This window comes from Neodiprion lecontei, chromosome 3 (assembly GCF_021901455.1).
Source record: "Neodiprion lecontei isolate iyNeoLeco1 chromosome 3, iyNeoLeco1.1, whole genome shotgun sequence".
Classification (NCBI taxonomy): Eukaryota; Metazoa; Arthropoda; class Insecta; order Hymenoptera; family Diprionidae; genus Neodiprion; species Neodiprion lecontei.
The window spans coordinates 15,617,433-15,623,432 of NC_060262.1; positions in this window are offsets into that span (position 1 = coordinate 15,617,433).

The following is a 6,000-nucleotide window of genomic DNA, read 5'->3' on the forward strand; positions in this document are numbered from 1 at the left end:
TATATCATAATTATCGTTCGTAAGGAGTAAACTCCAGTCGTGCGTCGGAGTTGACACACGCACTTTTTTTTATTATTTTTTTTCTCAGACATGGAATACGTTCGGATCACGGCTAACATCAGAGTGCCGTGAGAATGGGCATGTCAACTTCCGGTTAACTTACTTATGAATGGAATTGAAATGGCAATCGCTGCATATCGGAACAACAAGAGTGACATTTATGTTCATCAGGCAGCAGTATTGACGCTGCTTGAACGTGAATATGACGGAACCTGGTGGTTTCGAGAAGTGTAAGCTGATATTACATCGTAACAAAAAACAACCATTTTTTTTTTTTCATTTTCATATTTTTTGCAGTAAGAAAATTAGCATGCTCTAAGAAAGAAATATTCATTTGTTGGTTAATAATATTATTTTTATGATGTATTTTTTAGTTTTCAAAGTATCGGGTACTACGACAGTTTCATGACGTTGACAAAATTTATTTGCTCTCTTTATTTTTTACCATAACAATTATGAAACTTATATGATCCTAGGTTTCTTGAATTTTCTAAAATTACATTATTTATTTTTTCTCTGTTTCAGATCACCACTGGATTAAAACGTGGTTGAAGAGAAAAAAAGCAATTGTAGACATTTTTATCGAATAAAACATGTTTTACTGATTTATATCATCATCATCAGCATCCCCATAATTCTCTTAAATGATATTTGTTATTATGATTGATTCTTTTTCTATACATATACATATTATTGGAACAGAGATAACGATTAAGATGTTTATTTGATGAAACTTACTCGAGAGTCCACACATCCGCAAATTCGACTTGGTTGTACTACAACCCAGGTATCTCACGAACAGTCGATCGTCCTCGGTAGCTTGCGCCATGTTCTGGAACAGAACGTCGTCCTCGCAAAGGACTTTCGCCATCTATGCTGGGAGGAACAAGCTGAACGTACCATCGATGTCGATAGCCACCCGTTGTCCGAACCATGTTTGTACTCTTCTTACGCTTTTAACTCGGTAATTTTTGAAGATCTCCAAGTCTACCAGCTTTCTTGTGGGTGGAAATTCCTCCAGTTTACCAATTGTATTGAGTTTGGTAAGACCCACTTTTTGGACAGTTTTTTTCACTTCGTGCTTTCACTCTTTATTAAAGTTCAAATACTCTAACTTTTCAATCAATTTGTTGAGTTCAAATTTTTGATCAATAATATTTTTCAAGTTTTCTATATTTTTCAAGAATATGTATATCTATTCGCTGCCGCAGTTCTCTTAGTTTCGAAGTGCTGATTAGCGGAGATGTGAGACTAATGTTCTGGCATGAAATTTTGACTTTCATAGCCGCATTTCTCCTATCGAGCGTATCTATTTGCTGCCACAGTTCTCTTAGTTTCGAAGTGCTGATTAGCGGAGATGTAAGACTAATGTTCTGGCGTGAAATTTTGACTTTCATAGCCGCATTTCTCCCATCAAGCGCACAATCCTTTAGAAATTTCTAGAAGCTTCATAAGATACAGACAAAACGTCTGCGGAACTTTCCAGAAATTCAACGTCGCACCGAAATCCTTTAACCACAGTCCGCTCAACGTCAAATCTAATCTCGTTGGACGATTCCGAGTATTGCTTTCGTCGGACGATTCCGAGAATTGTTTGTCGACCTAAAATTAGTTCAAGGTCGTTGCATGAGCCTTCCAACGTGTACCTCCCCCTCGAAACCTCTCGATCGTCAAAGAATCTTTTCGAACCTTCTGCAAGCTCTCAAAATCTGACACGTGCGAGGATTCTCAGTCGAACGTCCATAGATTCACGGGGTGCGCTCGAATGCTCGAGGGTTCACGGGTGCGCTCGGTACTGTAGTTACTTGATCCCGCTCGATGAGCATGATAACCGAGAGCGCTATTTATCTGGTAAGAGTAAGATTCAAGGTAACTGATAGCTAATTTCACACACTTCTTACCGACGAAGAACGCACGTGGAATGAAAACTATGGCAATTTCGGGGATTTTTTACCAACGATCACGGTCATTTGGGGGATTTTTTACCGACGATCATGGTCATTTAGAAGATTTTTTTCACCGACGATCGGTCAGCAAAGCACATCTTATCTTACGAGGAGCGGGGGTAACCTTCGAAGGTTTGCGTCTGGGTAACCTTCAAGGGTTTGCGTTTGGATTTGCCGGTAAAGAAGTTGTTTCTACGCAGAACCGGCCTTGTATACCTACTGTCATTTCACGGGTAAGTATCGCGGCCCCGCTCACAAGGGGTGCAATTCAAATTTCCAGAAGACACACACCATTCCCTTGGTGTTCTACAATTTGTCGGGTTATGATTCCTATTTTGTAATAAAATCTTCACCTTTGAAAAGAATCGGTAGAATAACCTCTGTTGCCCGTTAACAAAGAAAACTACATCTCGTTCACGCAAATGGTTGATGGAACTCTCATGAGCTTAAGATTCATAGATTCGTTGTGGTTTATGGCAAGTAGCGTGGAGAACTTTACCTCGTACATCGATGCGGCGGATAAGGGGATAACTCGTAAGTTTTACCGCGATCTCGAAAAATTCGATTTGATTACTCGTAAGGGTGTTTTTCCAAACGAGTACGTTGATAGTTGGGAAAAACTGGATGAATTAGAATTATACCGTGTAAAGAAGATTTCTATTCAGCCCTCAGCGATTCACACGTAACGGAGTATGATTACCAGCACGCGAAAAACGTTTGGGATGAATTTAATCTGAATACGTTGGGCGAGTACTCGGATTTATATTTAAAAACAGACGTCCTTTTGCTTGCTGATATATTTGAAAATTTCCGCGCTAGTTGCATGAAAACGTACGATTTAAACCCCCTGCATTACTACAACGCACCGGGGCTTGAATGCGATGCTATGCTGAAGCATACCGGAGTCAGTCTCTAACTCTTAGATGACCCCAAAATGGTGTTGTTTATCGAGAGAAGCCTATGGGGTGGTGTGGCGCAGTGTTCGAATAATATACGCCCAAGCGAATGATTGCTTTATGGGAGCCAATTTCGATCCTGACAAAGAGGAATCATACTTCACCCGCTGTAGCGCAAGATGTTAAAATTTCAAAATAAGTACTGGAAAATGTTGATCAAATGAAATAAAAATACACATGTTTCTCGAAAAATGATATTTTGTTTATTTATTCGAAAAAAATAGGGTTAAAGGGTGTGTGACAGAAATGTCACACTGCATCAAAAGTGTAACTTAACTTAGGTGAAATTGTATGAAACAATTGTTGTGTTTATTGTAGCATAGAGCAACGCCAAATTTCTCGCACATTGTTTGTGCGACACCAGAGCAGTTTGGAAATTTGCAGCGTGTTCTCTTTTCTGTCTGTTGGTAACAATGTAATAGGTGTATGTTCTTTTCCTTTTATATTTCTATGCTGGTAACACTGCGAGTACTGTTCTATTAAAAATAGTATGCGTTACCTATCTAAACCTATTAAAATACTTATCTTTAATAAAAGTCTTCGTGCAATTAACCATTGTTTTTACTTATAATCCAAAAGGTTATGGGCCCAGACATATAAACCTAAGAAGAAGTAAAAAGCAACTGTTTCGTCAAGGAAATTTTTTTTTTCGCCGAGTGCGTGGCATTGAGGTTAGAAAACGAAAATAGTTGCGAGCGAGTAAGCAACAAGCAAGGTCGGGACGAACAGGAAGATGGAAGACGACAATAGTTTTAGACTCCAGACGCACACAAGGCTCGAAGGAGCATCTAACTGGAATATTTGGAAGTTTCAAACCGTCGTTTTACTACGGGGTCAAGGTTTGCTAGAGGTCGCAGACGGGAGAAGTGTGAAACCAGAGGCGGTGGGTGAGAAGGCTGCATGGGAAAAGAAAGACGCGAAGGCTCAATCATGGCTTGTTACAAGGATGTCGGAAAGCGTGATGATGCATATCATAACTTGTACTACGTCAGCGGAAATGTGGCGAAAACTTGCGAGTGTGTATGAGCAAAAATCTGAAACAAGTATCCATATAGTTCAACAACGTTTCTTTCAATATAAGTACGAGGAGGGCACCGCGATGTCTACATTCTTATCTAAAATAGAAGAATTAAGAAACCAGCTCAAACAGATGGGAGAAGACATTTCAGAAAGGTTCGTCATAACAAAAGTGCTAATGTCACTTCCAGATGCGTATAAGCATTTTGTGTCGGCGTGGGAGTCCGCGCCGGACGAGAAACAAACGCTAGATAATCTCGTCGCGAGATTATTGATAGAAGAGGAACGAATAAACGAAAAGGAGCCTCAAAACTCATCAGCATCGGCGTTTGTAGCTAAGAAAAACATTAAGTGTTATAAATGCAATAAGCTGGGACATTATCAAAGTGAGTGTAATCAAAACAAGGGTTCGGGACACGACAATAGACCGGTAAAAAGGTGTTATTACTGCAATAAAGTGGGACATACTAAAAGTGAGTGCTATTTCAAGAAGAATCGGGAAAAAGACAGTAAAAGTAACGCATTTATGGTGATGAATGTAAATAGACACGTCCAACAATCTCAGTGGTTAGTGGACTCGGGCGCTAGTCAACATATGTGCCGTGATCGCAACCTATTTACAACATATTTATCGTCGAACAATAAAACAGTGATCATTGGAAATGGCAAGGAAATTAGTGCACTCGGATTCGGACAGGTGGCGCTAGAGGTATTTAATGGCCGCGAATGGGTGAACACAACCATAGACAACGTACTCTTCGTTCCGGAATTAAAAACAAACCTGTTTTCTGTCAAATGCACGACAGAAAGAGGTTATGTTGTGAAAGTGGACAATAACTTGTGTAAATTTTACAAGAAAAATACTGTGTGTGCCGTAGCGTGTCGTAACGGAGATATGTACTATATGGACGTGCGTTATAAGTGTGAGATAGCAAATGCGACTGAAGTGAAATCGGGACTTAAAGAGTGGCACGAAAAACTTGCTCATCAAAACTTACAGTATGTGAGAACAGTGCTTAAAAACAACAACATTAAAGTAAAAGACGCGGACTTTAAGTGTGAAGGTTGCTTGGAGGGCAAAATACAGCGTTTGCTTTTCAGTGCCAGTGAAAATAAAACGAGTAAGCCATGTGAGTTGATACATGCAGATACTTGCGGACCCATGGAGGTACCATCCGTGGGAGGCTCCAGATATTTTGTTATTCTTAAAGATGACTACTCAAACTACAGATCAGTGTACTTTGTAAAAGGCAAAGATGAAGTGAGAAAGTGTATTGAGAATTTTTTGTACAAGGCCGAAAATGTAACCAAAAACAAAGTACTGTGCTTTAGAAGCGATAATGGATTAGAGTTTGTGAACAAAGAACTGCAAAACCTGTTCGAGAAACGCGGAATAACTCATCAAACCACAGTGCCATATACACCTGAACAAAATGGCAAGGCAGAGAGAGAGAATCGAACTCTAATAGAATCAGCACGTACAATGTTGTGTGCAGCAGGTTTGCCCAAGAAGCTGTGGGCAGAAGCTGTTCATACTGCAGCATATGTGATAAATAGAACAAGTAAAAGCAACGAAACAGGAAAAACCCCATATGAAACGTGGACAGGCAAACAATTTGATACAACGGGTCTTAAAATTTTCGGAAATCCTGTGTATGTCCATGTTTCAAAGGAGAAGAGGAGAAAATGGGACCCTAAAGGAGAGAAAGGAGTTATGGTTGGGTATGGCGAAGATGTCAAGGGCTACAGAATATTCTTCTCGGAAAAGAATAGCGTTGAAGTAAAAAGAGACATTGTATTTCTAGAAAAAGGGATGAAACAGAAGGAGCAATTAGTCATGCTGGATAATACTGTGGAGAAGAAGGAAGAGACAAGTCAAAGGCATACTAAAGACAGAGAAGAGAAGAATGAAGATGAAGAAAAAAGGATGGAAAATGAGAATGAAGTACCGCCTGTACAGGAAGAGGAAACCTTCAACGTATCTAGTGAAGGTGACAGTGTCTATGTACCATGTTCCAGTG